Source organism: Hibiscus syriacus, unplaced genomic scaffold (genome assembly GCF_006381635.1).
Source record: "Hibiscus syriacus cultivar Baekdansim isolate YM2019G1 unplaced genomic scaffold, ASM638163v2 tig00002840_pilon, whole genome shotgun sequence".
Taxonomy (NCBI): Eukaryota; Viridiplantae; Streptophyta; class Magnoliopsida; order Malvales; family Malvaceae; genus Hibiscus; species Hibiscus syriacus.
The window spans coordinates 10,699,613-10,714,393 of NW_024061947.1; the positions used below are offsets into that span (position 1 = coordinate 10,699,613).

At 33.8% G+C, this 14,781-nt stretch overlaps 2 pseudogenes; one reads left to right on the top strand and one right to left on the bottom strand.

Moving 5' to 3' along the window:
- Positions 1 to 2,001: 2,001 nt before the first annotated feature.
- On the bottom strand, positions 2,002 to 2,688 carry LOC120152906 (annotated as a pseudogene).
- A 4,793-nt stretch (positions 2,689 to 7,481) lies between these two features.
- LOC120157669 lies at positions 7,482 to 14,278 on the top strand (annotated as a pseudogene).
- Positions 14,279 to 14,781: the final 503 nt, after the last annotated feature.

The following is a 14,781-nucleotide window of genomic DNA, read 5'->3' on the forward strand; positions in this document are numbered from 1 at the left end:
AGGCGGCACTTTCCCTTTTATAATTGAATTTTATTTTTGCACTCTAAGGTGGTGTTTATTTTCACTGTACAAGCTCTTCAAATCACTTATGTCTGTATCGCGCAGACCACGCGAAGACATTAGGCTTCGCAGACTGTTTGTTTTTTAGAAGACAGAAGCTCTTCAAACGTCTACGCGAGCTCTTCTTGGTGCAGACTTGGTTTTATGTATTCAAAGGTCTTCAAACCTCTTCAAGAACAATTATAAAATATAATTATTTATTAAAATAATTTTAAATAATTTAATAAGGTTATTTATTTTAAAATAATTTATTTTAAAATAATTTATTATAAAATAATTTACTTTAAAATAAATTATTATAAAATATGGATTGATTTATTTTAAAATAATTTATTTAAAATAATTTATTAGTATAAATTGATTTATTTTAAATAATTTATTAGTATGGATTGATTTATTTTAAAATATAGATTGATTTATTTTACATAATTTATTAGTATGTATTAATTTATTTTAAAATATGGATTGATTTATTATTATAGTTGTGTGGATTGATTTATTTTAAATAATTTATTAGTATGAATTGATTTATTTTAAAATATGGATTGATTTATTTTAAAATATGAATTGATTTATTTTAAATAATTTATTTGTATAGATTGATTTATTTTAAAATATGGATTGATTTATTTTAAATAATTTATTAGTATGGATTGATTTATTTTAAAATATGAATTGATTTATTTTAAAATATGGATTGATTTATTTTAAATAATTTATTAGTATAGATTGATTTATTTTAAATAATTTATTTGTATGGATTGATTTATTTTAAAATATTGATTGATTTATTATTGTAGTTGTATAGATTGATTTATTTTAAATAATTTATTAGTATGAATTGATTTATTTTAAAATATGGATTGATTTATTATTGTAGTTGTATGGATTGATTTATTTTAAATAATTTATTAGTATGGATTGATTTATTTTAAAATATGGATTGATTTATTTTAAATAATTTATTATTGTAGTTGTATGGATTATTTAAATTTCAGTATTGTAAAACTAAAATTATTTAAATCTCAGTATTGCAAAACTCTTTTAAGTTTAAAAAATCAGTTTATTTATATTTCAGTTCATTTTAGCAGTCTGCAGACGTTAAAAAACAAACAGTCTTCTTCTTGCAGACTGCAAACTTTTGGTCCACCTCTTCTACTGCAGATGCCTGCAGATGTGGTCCGCAGACTGCAGACCTTTTACCTCTGCAAAAACAAACACCACCTAAGCCTCCCTTGTAATTTTATCAAGAAAATGTTCTGGAGAAAGAATCCATTAAAACAAGACTAAATTAATTATATAAATTAGACATTTGGACGTACGAATTAACTATCTAAGAATATAAATGATTATACAAGAAAAAATGTTTGAAATCCGACCAAATAACTCGAACAAATGATTGATACAAACAAACACCATTATCGACATTGAAGTATAAACACTATCAACACTAACATAAAAATACATATAACAATGATAACTCGTTGACAAACTGACATTACAAGGACTCAATCAGGATCTATCTTCAATGATTGCAAACATCTATCAAAATCTAGTTACCTCCAAAGTTGGGGTAGAACAGTACTATAACCAAATAAACGCTAAAGAAAAAACAAATCATGCTACATGAGTTGACAAAACCATCCATTATTTTTATTGGAGAAGGTTCAAACTAATTGAACAAAAAATAACGCACCTCAAATTCTAAGCCGAAAAAAAAGAAAGTGAAAAGTAAACGGTCGACAACCTAGTCCAATTGGTCAAAGGTTGAAATATTGAATACTAACCTAAATTGTTGTCTTCTAGGAGGAATGGATTATATATATATATATAAGTCTATCTATATATATATAAGTCCATCTAGATGGCTTACGTATGAGTATATGGTTTCTTTAGTCAATATTAAAATATCATAGTAAATTAAAGAAAGATATGAATAAGTTAATCTAGATGGCTTACGTATGAGTATATGGTTTCCCCCCTCCTCCCAACAATCTCGAATATCATCGATACAAATCACATTTGTAACTTACCGGAAATGGCGTCCAAATCTCGGGGGCGGCATAACCGGGAGTCCCTCAGACTCTCGACATGGTTGTATTCGTGGTGTCTCGGTTGCACAACTTTGCAAGTCCGAAATCAGCAATCTTTGGGCAAAAGTCGGAATCAAGCAAAACGTTTGCAGGTTTAATATCATAAAGGACTATTTTCTTGAGGCTAAAATGATGCAATGCAAATACTCAAGCCCTCTAGCAGCCCCGACTGCTATCTCTTATAACTTGTCCCACTCAATTTCATGTTCCTTACTAGATTCCGATGATATGTTCTTCCTACAGTGTAGATTTCAGCCATGAACTGCTCCTCGATCCTCTTATCTATGCCCCGGCTGTTAAGTGGTTTAACAGCTATCGGCCGTCCATCTGGATTGAAAACTGAGCCACACCCTCCCTGACCTAGTTTGGTGGAGTGATTTGACGTGAAAATTTGAAGCAAATGGGCTGTAAACCTGGCTGGTTTTCCATCTAGCTCGAGCTCTATGAGTCTTTCTATGGTTTGTTTCTCTAATACTGTTTCCACATCCACCGCCGCTGATTGTATCTGGTAATAAGCGGCGAGCTCCGTTAACATCTTTGCGTACTCCCTTGCTATCTCTTCTAATGCTTTAGCCTGCCCTGATCATTTTCAGTCTTCTCGCCGATACGATGCATACAAGTATTAAAAGCAGTACTGCCCCTGCAATTTTGTCGAAAAGACGACGCCATAGCTAGTAAAATTCATTCATAAACATCAACGCACTGCAGTGCTTAAAAAGTTTTGATGTTAACATCAAAATTCCTCATCTTCAGGATTATCAAAAGATGACATTCTGATTGTACATTTATTGCTCAATAATAGCTTGATACAATGCTTGTTGCCGAAGGCTTACTCAATTTCGCTGCGTTTTCCCTTTTTTTATAATTGAATTCCATTCTCCCTTGTAATAATCAAACTTAGTAAAACAGAAATTCCTCTCGTCGGCAATTCCCGGAGGCGAGCGCCTTATCCATTAAGCCACGCGATTGGACTCCAACCCACAATCTCCCGCTCCAGAGGCGATCGCCTTTTCCATTAGGCCACGCGATCGACTGGTATCACGTTCCACTTAAACTTTTTATTATCACAGTTTTAAATCATTCATTCGTAAATCCTCTGTTTTTTCCTCCATTTCTGATCTGAGAAGTTGGCAATTTGCATCCCAATAGACCTGAATATTAATTAATAAAATCTTTAGATGCCAAAAGTCAATTTTTGGTATAATTTAGGTACTTATTTTTATATTATGCCTTAAACATGATGAACAAGTTAAAGTCCGGCATTAATACTTCAAACAGAGACAAATACATGATTTTATATTAGGAGTCGAACTTATAAAATTTAGAGTAGTTGAAAATATATTATCAATAAAAATAGATAAAAAATTTAAAATATAGGAGAATTTAAAATTTTTAGAGCATGATTGCCCTCACTGTTCCTTCATTCTATCATTGATTTCAAGTTATAAGGATTGAATATATTCAAATTTTCTTAGCCATTAACACCGTACACACACTACAAACGTAATTGTTTGAACTTAAGATCTCTAAAAAATATTCTTTTTTACCACTAGATTCATTTGATGAGTTCAATACATTTTCAATTTAATACGAAAAAAATAAAATTCATAATTAACTAAATTTCATGTAATTCTAATAAGTAGGGACTACGTCCTATGGGCTTCTCGAGTTTTAAAAAACCATTTTAAGAAAGCCCATTGGCAAAGGAATAAAGAGTCAGAGCCTTGGGTTTTCTTGGCCCAATACCCCAGGCGCCAAAATTAATTGGTCTAATAGGTCACTTTGGATTTTGTTCTGCAATATACGAAAAATATATATTACAAGGTAAATTCGTCACGTCAGCATGATGAGTTTAGTAAAAAAAATTTAATGTCCGTCAATAGACCCCATGTGAATAAATATTATAATATATTTCAGAGACTCATCACGTCGATATAACGAGTCGCAATAAAAGTATTATTTTTTAAAATCCATTAATTAATTTAAAAATAAAAAAAATCAAAATTGTCACATGGAGGTGAAGAGTTATCTGAAATTTAAAATGAAGTAAACGTTTGTGACAGACAACTTTTGAATTTTAAAAAAGTTAATTGTTGTAACTCATCACATCAATGAGACAATAAAACATGATGAGTTTTGTCGAATTTAATTTAAAAAAAATAATTTTGAGATGCACATGGATATATAAATGTCGCTCATTTCATTGTTGAATATATATAACATGCTTTATCGGTCAAGTTTTTTTATGCTTCTCACGCATATCAATTTTATAGAGTGCGTCCATATCAAATATTTGAGTAGGAATGGGTTGATGGGACGCAAACTATCGAAACACTCTATCTGCGGCATGCATCTCAACAATCGCAAAGTGAAGCAAAGGTGTAACGGCACACCACAACTTCAAGCCTTCAAAAAATCATTGTTGTAGTAACCAATAGATCTCATCGTCACAAAACGAAATCCAAAAAAACTGTAAACATTAATCATAAAAGTTAGAATAAATAATTTTTTTTTAAAAAGGATAAAAATAAATTTAAAAATTTACTAAAATAATATTTACCGCATGTCGACCAACGATATCAATCCTAATTTGTATATCATATTTATTTCCACCGAACAACTTAGTCTCGGTAATTTTATGACACCATCTAAATAATATAATAAATAAAAAATTAAAAAATATAAAATTAAAATTTTACTAAAAAATAAAATTAAAAAATTACCTTCAAGCCAAAGAAAACTCAACGGGGATATTGTCATTGGAGTAACAAAGGGAACCAGAACCATACCCAAGATTGTAGGAAGACTAGACAACCCACAACACCGACTTTTTGACCCCTTTCGACGATTGTAGCCTTACAAAGTTTCCAATATAAAAATGCCAAAATGACCGAGCTCCGACTAGTGTTACGACATTCAATAAAATTATTCAACATCGGAAGATACTGAATATGCGCCAAATTATTGGATTTATCCGGTAACAATATCCCTTCAATTAATTGGAGAAGATACGTTAGGGCTGCAAATATGACCTCCTCCTCAGTAGAATCGTTAATCATATTAAATTCGAACTCCAACCAAGTTATCCGTTTCTGGTACCCGTCTAAGACCTCTGGTGGTGGTATATTTCCTAAAACTCCCTCAATAATAATGAATTATTTGAAATCGTTGTGCCTCACTAGTGCTGCATCATTAACTAGAACACCGAGTTGGTAAGCAACATCTTCCAACGTAATGGTCACTTCACCACTCGAAAAAATGGAAAGTATGTGTTTCGGGCCTCCAACGTTTAATCAACACCGAAATAATGTCGGGTTCACCTTAAAATCATGAAAATATGTGGTTGGATACAAATTGTTGTAGATATAATAATCCGCTAATGCAGATCTACAAGTGTCATTCCTCGTTGTCATATGCCCTGTTCTTTTTTCAGAGTGAGTTCGAACGAAGAAATATGAACAACATCAAGACGTAAAATTTCAAAATTATTTATTAAAAATACACAATAAAAATCATAAATCCCAAACTCCTATTTATAACCAAAATCTCAGCGGCTATAAAAGTCTATTTTTCAAAAATCCTATGGAACTCATTGCATTGCGACGACGAGTTCCAATTTACCCATTAAAATCTGACTGTTGTTGCTAGATGTTGTCCAACGACTATAAACAATTAATTTTTTAAATTCTAAGGTAATTCATCACCTCGACATGACGAGTTTTAATATTTTTTTTTTTTATAACTTTTAAATTAGTTACTGAATTTAAAAAAATTATTTTTCATGAGACTTGTCATGTAGACATCAAATCTCTTGAAATATATTATATTATTGGCTCACATGGACTTATTAACCTGAGACCATTAAAAAATATTTTTTAGATAAACTCATCATGTCGATTGTAACATTTACGTACATTGCAAAATAAAATTAATTTTTTTGCCTGACCTTATGAGAAGAAAAAAAAAACCAGAGCCTAGTATTGTATTATTTTTTTTCACTTTGGTCTTTAAAATATCCTTTTTGGCTTAAGTATACAAAATGTGTCCAACCTATGTCTATTTTTTAAGTTTAACGCTTAATGTTTATTTTATTCTAGTTTGGTGCCTAACGTTACAAACGTTACCCATTTAAGTGTATGGTCCGTCAATGACATTAATTTTCCCGTTAAATGACACATGTCACAACCTAATAATTTTAAATTTTTTATTTAAAATTAAAAAAAATTAAAATTATACATATATTTTAAAAAAGAAAACACAAATTTTGAAATAAACCCAAAACTTTGAAAACTTTCATTTCAACCCCTAAACCTACGCAACCGTTGCCTTTTACCGTCGACGAAGCTCCACCGACCTCCCCTCCCCTCAGCGACCAAAACTCTCATGAAATCGTGACCGATCGATGACAAATCAACATTTTATACCCTGCAAATCCTAGGATGAAAATCGCGATCCCACGCGATTCAAACTACCGATCGACTGTCGATAGTCACTATTTCATAGGGGTTATGGTAGTCGGGGAGGTTGGGTAGACCTTCGTCGATGACAAAAAGTGGTGGTCGATGTATGTTTAGGGATTAAAATGAAGGTTTTCAAAGTTTTAGGTTTAGGGCTGTATTTTTTAATATTAAAAAATATGCCAAGTGACATTTTTAATAGGTAACGACCAAACTTAATGGCCCGTTTGAGTAACAGAATGAAACATTAACACAAAACTAAAACGAAATAAACATTAGATACTAAACTTGAAAAAAGAGACATAGGTTGGACACCTTTTGCATACTTAAGCCTATCATTTTTCAATAGGATAAAAATATAACTCAAAGTTCCTATATTTTAAAGGGGTTAACAATTGAACTTAAATGTATAGGGAGTAGATTTTAAATCTACAAAAAGTAGAGCGACTTGAAGCAAATTTTAACCATTTTAATATTATTTATTTATTCCAAATAGTGGATGGTGCTTGATCATTGTGTAAAACAGGGTTTTCTTTTAACAGAGTATGTAATACAGATTCCAGGGTTTGGCTTTGGAGGATCCAATTCTATCATTCATCAAATCTTCCTTTCCTTATATATATATATATAATTGAAACTGAAATAGAAAATAACACACCCTGAGCCAGTTGGAAACCTAGATTTTCAACAATTAACTCTCCATTTACTTCCAATATTGAAGGTAATATTTTTTTTTCTTCTTCGTCTTATTATTTGCTGCCATATTTTTCATAATTTAACTTCTTCTTCTGCTGAAAGATGGCGCCAGGTTTTTAAAGATTATGATTGTTTCTCTTAGAACATTGTTTTCTCATCTTGTTCAGATTTGGGTTCTTTACTTTGAACTTTCTTTTGGGTTTGGGTTAATTTCTTTTCTTATGCAGGGTAAGGGGGAAAATCGTTGCTTTATTTCATCTGCGTCTTAAGTGATTCTCATTAAAGGGATCTTTTTAGTGAAATTTGAAAAAGATGAGTGGTGTTCCAAAGCGATCTCATGAAGAAGGTGGTGGTCAGCCTTCTTCTGCTTCTAAATACCCTCATGAGGAAACTGCTGTTTATCCTAAAATGCCTTCATCTTCGGTTCCTTCCGAGTCCCATCATCTTACCCCTTTTGACATGGGGCAAGATGCTAGAATGCCTAGGATTCCTAGAACCGAGCTTCGCGATTCGGGTAGAAGGTCACCTCTACAGCACTCCATGTATAGAATGCCTTCGTCTGTTGCTTTGAATGATTCGCACATGGATTCTCACCAGGGTGGTTCCGAAAGTAGGATGGAGGTGCGGGATGCCAAGGAAAATCGAGAGGTTAGGGTCGAGATTCGAGAACAAAGGGTGGAACCAAGGGAGTTTTTTGCTGATTCTGCAAAGAGAGAGTATCCATCTGGGAAAGGTGAAAAGGATGTTAGGTTTGAGAGTAGGGGGGATGGGAGTAAAGAATCGAAACATGATAGAGAAAATTATAGTGGTCTGAAGGGTGATTTGAAGGTGGAAAAGGATCTTTATGGTGGGGCAAGTATTCATGCAAGTTGGAAGGATTCGAGGGATCACACAAGAGGAAGAAGATATTCAGAACCCCCAGGTGGAAACATAGATCAATGGCACATCCAACGTGCTAATTCACAAGGAAATATTGAAATGGTAAAGGAAGGTTCTACTACCGAAGAAAGAGAGAATGCAGAAGGTCATGAGGCTGTTGGTGAGAACAAGTTTGATTCAAAAGGTGATGATAGATTTAAGGACAAGGATAGAAAAAGAAAAGATGGAAAACACCGGGATTGGGCAGATAGAGATAAAGACAGAAGTGATCGTAGGAACATCATGCATTTAGGTAATAGCAGTGGTGAGGTCAAAGAATCTGCAAGGGAGGATAGAGAAGCAGAGAGATGGGAAAGAGAAAGGAAGGATTTGAAGGAAAAAGAAAGGCCAAAAGAGAGGGAAAAGGATCTGATTAAGAGAGAACCACTGAATGGAGCAGCAGATAAAGAAGGATCAAACAACGACAAGGATTTGGGAGATGGTTCTGTTAGAACACAAGAGCAAGAAAATCAGGCATCTGAGAAAAAGCAAAAAGAAATGGAGAGCTGGAAAATTGTTGATAGAGAATCTAGAGATAGGAGAAGAGAAAGGGATGGTGAAACAGAAGGAGACAGACCTGAGAAGCGCAGCAGGTGCTCTGACAAAGAGTCTGATGATGGGTGTGCAGATGGTGAAGGGGCTACTGAAAGGGAAAAAGAAGGTTTCAGTTCTGGAGTCCAGCAGCGTAAAAGGATGCTTCGTCCAAGAGGAAGCCCTCAGGTGGCAAACCGTGAGCCTTGTTTTAGGCCTCGACCTCAAGACAATGAAGGGTTTGTCTTCCTATTTTTCTTCTTAGTGTCTATCGTAATTTCTAGTATATTTACCTTAACGTGGCATTGTTCCATATGTTATATGGAATCATACTCTTTAAAATCTCCATGCATTCTAGTCTTTGTAATTAAGACTTGACATATAAACTCCTAGTGAAGTTCCTTGTTAGTTCATTTTTACTTGTTATTTAATTCCAGTGGCTTTTTTATATATATATTTAAGTGAATTGACAGGAAATATATTAGCTTTAAGATAAATATTTCACAGACTTGCAATTTTCATCTTACTGGGCAATTCTGGTTTAAGAATTTTTTTAGCAATATGGCTCAAGAGGTCACTTGAGCTGTTTTCAGGATATTGAACTTCTGATACACTTCTGAAATGGTACTTGGATGACAGTTACTCTTATCTATGTGCTCTTGAGGACCAGGTCACTGAGTTCTTTGAATAACTTATTTCTCATCGCTAATGTAACAAATTAATTTAGATTTGAGATGGGACATTCTAGAGTTTAAATGGATGGTAATGTTATGCTTTCTGAAGTTATTTATGGATTAAAGGATTTATATGGTAAGAATTTACTGAAGCTTGAAGTGGTTGGAATCTCTACATAATGGATGGAAAGATGGCTGCGGGATGGGAAGTGAAATATACAGCAGTCTAGCCCTAGAAATTTTCTTCATGAAATAAATCTCCTCTCTCTTCTTCTTCGCTTTCTCTCTAATCTGTTGTATCAATATCATTCACTTTCTCTTGCTATAGTCCTTGTTCCAACCTTCCGATTGACATTGGGTTTACCATTGCTTGCAAATTAATTGGGTTTGCCTATTTGCATCGGTTATTTTCAATGATGTTGCGGAAGTCTTTAGCAGTATTTGTGATACTGTTTATCTCATTATTAAAGTAACGTCGCTGATATTAATTCCAAGGCATCTTATTTTCTCAGTTTCTGTGCCATGTAATTAATGCTTAACTATATAGGGATTTCTGTTCTGAGGGCATTTCCAATCCTTCGGTCTTTACACAAAATAAAATTCATATAAATAAACTGTTGCACAAGTTCTTCTTAAATCAGTTTAAAAATCCTGTTGGTTGAAGCTTTGTTCGCTACATCTTCATTATCATGAACTATGACTCTGGTATATAATTATATTGTTATTTTTGCTTTCTAACTATAGTTTTTATCTTTTTTTTCCTCTTGCAGATCTCAAGGTAAGATGTGGTCTAATGCCTTCTGGATTTGAAAGTTTTAGATGCAATTTTGTCTTCATATTTGATTGAAGGGGACGATATGATCTGGTGAAGTGAAGACTGACCTGAAAGAAATAATATGGTTGCAGAGCTTCTCTTGGCCTGTGCTTAACATTTGGACATTTACGTTTTGTGTGTCTGAAGTGTCATTTATAGTGTTAGTTTAGGCTTGACTACGTCTTATTGTAGATTTTCTCTACATTTGATTTGAAGGCAGCATTAGGATGTATATTAGGCTATTCTACATTAATTCAGTCAATCCTCAACTTAGAAGGGACAAAACTAGGGATAATTAAATCGGTGACATCAATATAGACGATTATTTCTATAGTCATCAAGTTTTAAATACTAAAGTTTATTATTATATTTAGGAGTCAAGGATGCTTAGAAGGAATTGTAGGTGAGTTAGAGACGATAAAATCTCCAATGTGTTAGAGCTTCGTAAGTGGTGGGAACAGTATTACACTGGTTAATGGTTATAAGATCGTCTTGTTTATACCATGGTTATCTAAGTAGGTCTTGTTGGTGATGAATAGTTTCTGATGATTGTTTATTCTTCCTTTTCACACCTATTATATGTGACTTGTTCAATGCATTTTTGGAGTGGGTTGTTTGTGATTATTGACTGAACAGAAAGGTTTTAAACATTTCACTGGGGTTATATTCTTTATTTGCAGTCTACTTATGTTTTTGTGATTCAGGTAAACCTGAAGTGTCTTCTGTCGTTTATAAAGTTGGCGAATGCATGCAAGAGATACTTAAGCTGTGGAAAGAATATGTAGCCTCTCAAGCTGATAAAAATGGTGAAAGCTCCCTAAATGGACCTACCCTTGAAATTCGAATACCTTCTGAGCATGTTACTGCTACAAATCGTCAGGTAGGACCCAAAAGATGTCTTCTCTTTCTTTTGAGGCTTTTGTTCTCTTTCTTGTGCAATTTGCAAAATCTGACAGGTTGTCTAAAGCATGATTTTTCGCGTTGTTTTGATTGCATTCTTTTACATTTTATTTGCTTTTTTTCAAAGAAATTATATTTGATGTCTTTATAATTAGAAGATCTTGACGGGTTTATGTCTTGAAATTGGATAAAGTTGACCAAGTCACTATCCTTCTCTCTCTGTCCCTCTCTCTAAGTTCTATAAGTGCATTATGGGCAGGTCAGAGGTGGCCAGCTTTGGGGGACTGATATACACAGATGACTCTGATCTTGTTGCTGGTATGTTGTAATGGAAACATGAATTCTGTAGGCTTAGCCCTTCCTTGGACTTGTAAATCATAGAACTGTTAGCTGCTTCACAAAATTTTGAGTTGATGTGTTGTTGGGGTGTTTTGTTATAGTTCTTATGCATACTGGTTACTGCCGTCCAACTGCTTCTCCACCTCCACCAGCTATCCAAGAGCTACGTACTACTATCCGTGTGCTGCCCCCACAGGATTGTAAGTTCAATTTCGGCTGTATCTTATTTATCTACTAATTCCAGAAACATATGCTTATATCTATATTAAATTAAGCACTATATGAGCTCTACTTTGTGCATCTACTTAGGTTGGGCTTTAATATGGAAACATTTTAAGATAGGTAAGCATTTAAAACTGATAAAAATAATAAGGTTTATTATGGAATATTTGTTTTTTCTAGTTGCTCAACCCAGAATCACGAGGTAGACCAAAGTCTACTCGAGCTGAATTGGTGTCATGGTTTGATTTTTTTTGGTTACATCAGTGTCTTTGTTTGCTTAGCTCTACTGGAAAAGGCATGGTCTTGATATTATCGCAGTTACTCTATTTATTTCTATCATCCACTGGAAATCTGTTTCTATGCATCACTCTGACATTATAGCATCAATAATTTGTTAGGCTACACCTCTAAACTAAGGAACAATGTTCGTTCCCGTGCTTGGGGAGCTGGAATCAGTTGTAGTTATCGTGTTGAGCGATGCTGCATTGTTAAGGTTACAAATTTCTGATCTTTTTACCCCTTTATTCCACAAGTTTTAACAAGTGCGTGAAAAGCTTATAGGTAAATTCTATAAAGGATAATGTCTTTCCTTTCTTACATACCGTGTCTTCTTGACATTTTTTTTAATTCAGAAAGGAGGTGGAACCATTGATTTGGAGCCATGCCTCACGCACTCATCGACAGTGGAGCCCACCCTTGCTCCAGTTGCTGTAGAAAGGACAATTACTACTAGGGCAGCAGCTTCTGTATTTCCTGCCTCCTTTTTTTTCATCTAATTTCTTGAAGTAAAACTTTTAGTTTTGTCTTGTGTTTTCTAAAGGGGCTGTTGTTTTAATTTGTAGCTCGTATCGCTTTGTGTGACATGTCAATGCGTTTGCTTTGCTAGACCTTTTGTATCTCGTATATTTTGGCACCATGGTCACAATTGGGAAATAAGTTTACAACTACTTGAAATATGACCATTTAGTATATCATACAATTTGAACTACATGCATTGTGTATTTGCGCATGCCTTTTCTAGTCGAGAGTAATGCATGGTGTTGCGAAAACCAGTAAGATACAAGCATAGGCAGTGACAGAAGCGTTTGCTGCATAAGTTGGATATGCTGCCTCTTCTTCTTAAGTTTCTGGTATTGGTTTACATTATATCTGCTTATTTTTCTGGCAGTTCATAAAGAGTAATGATGTATAAAATAGTTGGGGAATGCAGAACTTCATGTTCTTGAAATCTTTTCTTTTATTACCACTATTGCCAATTAACGTGTTGTATTTCTGTTCATATAATAGAACTAAGCTCATGTGATGCTTTTAATTCTCAGAATGCTTTACGACAGCAAAGATATGTACGAGAAGTTACAATACAGTACAATCTCTGCAATGAGCCTTGGTACCTTCAAGACCTATTTTTGATTTCACGTCTTGATATTTTTTATTCGGCATCTTATTTTTGGTATATATCCTTGGTGCAGAATCTGAAGTTTTATTGTGTTTCGAGTATGAAATTATCATGATTGTCTTTCTGTTTAATTTCTTATCATGCCGAACCCGAATTTTATTCTGTCACAAATGTTGCCATTTCCACAGGATCAAGTATAGTATCAGTATAGTTGCTGACAAAGGTCTGAAGAAACCCCTTTATACATCAGCCCGTTTGAAGAAAGGTGAAGTTCTGTACTTGGAGACACATTCCAGCAGGTATTGTTATTTATATATTGCTCTAATTGTTTCTTCAACAAGCTCCATGGTTGTATTACTTATTTTAGCCTTTCTTCCTCTTTCCTTTTTGATTTATTAATTACATTTTCTAATTACTGTTAGCTTAATTTCTTGACCCAACTTGTGTATAACATTAACAAGAAGCATGACAAGAATCTGGTATCATCTCAAGTACCTGTCCTGGTCTTAAAATATCTGATAGTCCCGCTCTCAAGCTCGGATTCTATCCGGCAGTTGAGTTGATGTGCAAACTATCGGCCTTTTCTTTTCTTTTTTTACTCGTAAATATTTTAAATTACTTTATGAAGGTATGAGCTATGTTTTACCGGAGAGAAAATGGTGAAAGCCGCACCGGGTTCTCAAGCACATGAAGCAGATGCAGAGAAATCTCAAACTCAGAACTTGCATTCCTCAAATGGTGAAAAGAACGAATCCGATAACGTCCTCGTAGATGTTTTCAGATGGTCTCGATGCAAGAAGCCCCTTCCCCAGAAAGTGATGCGATCGATTGGAATTCCCCTTCCACTCGAGCATGTGGAGGTATTACATTTCATGATTTACTATCTTGATAATGCATGCTGCTTCTACTTGTCGAGGGGTTGCTATATAGAGCCAATAGGAATGAAATGGTTATGATGATGAAACAGGTATTGGTAGAGAATATTGAGTGGGAAGATGTGCAGTGGTCGCAGACAGGTGTTTGGGTAGGTGGAAAAGAGTACACACTTGCCCGTGTTCATTTTCTATCTTCAAATTAGATGTCAATTTCAGGTTTGGGTATGTGTTCCCATGCACAATTTCTCATGTTTAGTACTGTACGAATGAAAACCAGTGACTTGAAATAATATGTTGACCTTCAAAAAGTATTATATATATATATATATATTTGGATTTTTAATTACTAGTCAACTAGCTATTAATATTTTATGTTGATGTGATACGTTTCTATGTAGTTAAATGTTGATGTGACATAAAAAGAAGTCTCATCGCTTATGATATTCTTCATTTTTGGAAAGTCTCCATATTTGTAAATACCATAAGTAGAGCGTATTACCGGTACGGTAAATCATAGCTGAACAAACCCACCTTTAAGACTAATATCTTTCATCAATCTATAAATATAATGAAAGTATTAATCCGTTATTTGGACGTATTGTCGCCAATCAGGCAAATCATAAATATATAAAGAAATATTGGATTTATAATAAGAAAAGCAAGAACAATTTATTAGACTCGAGTGTGATAGATGATGAAAACACAAAAACATAATAGTTTTAGGGTGAAATTTCAGAATTGATCCATGGGAACGGGTCCAAGGATCGACTTCACACAGTTCTTGATTTTGTTTGGATCAACTTCAT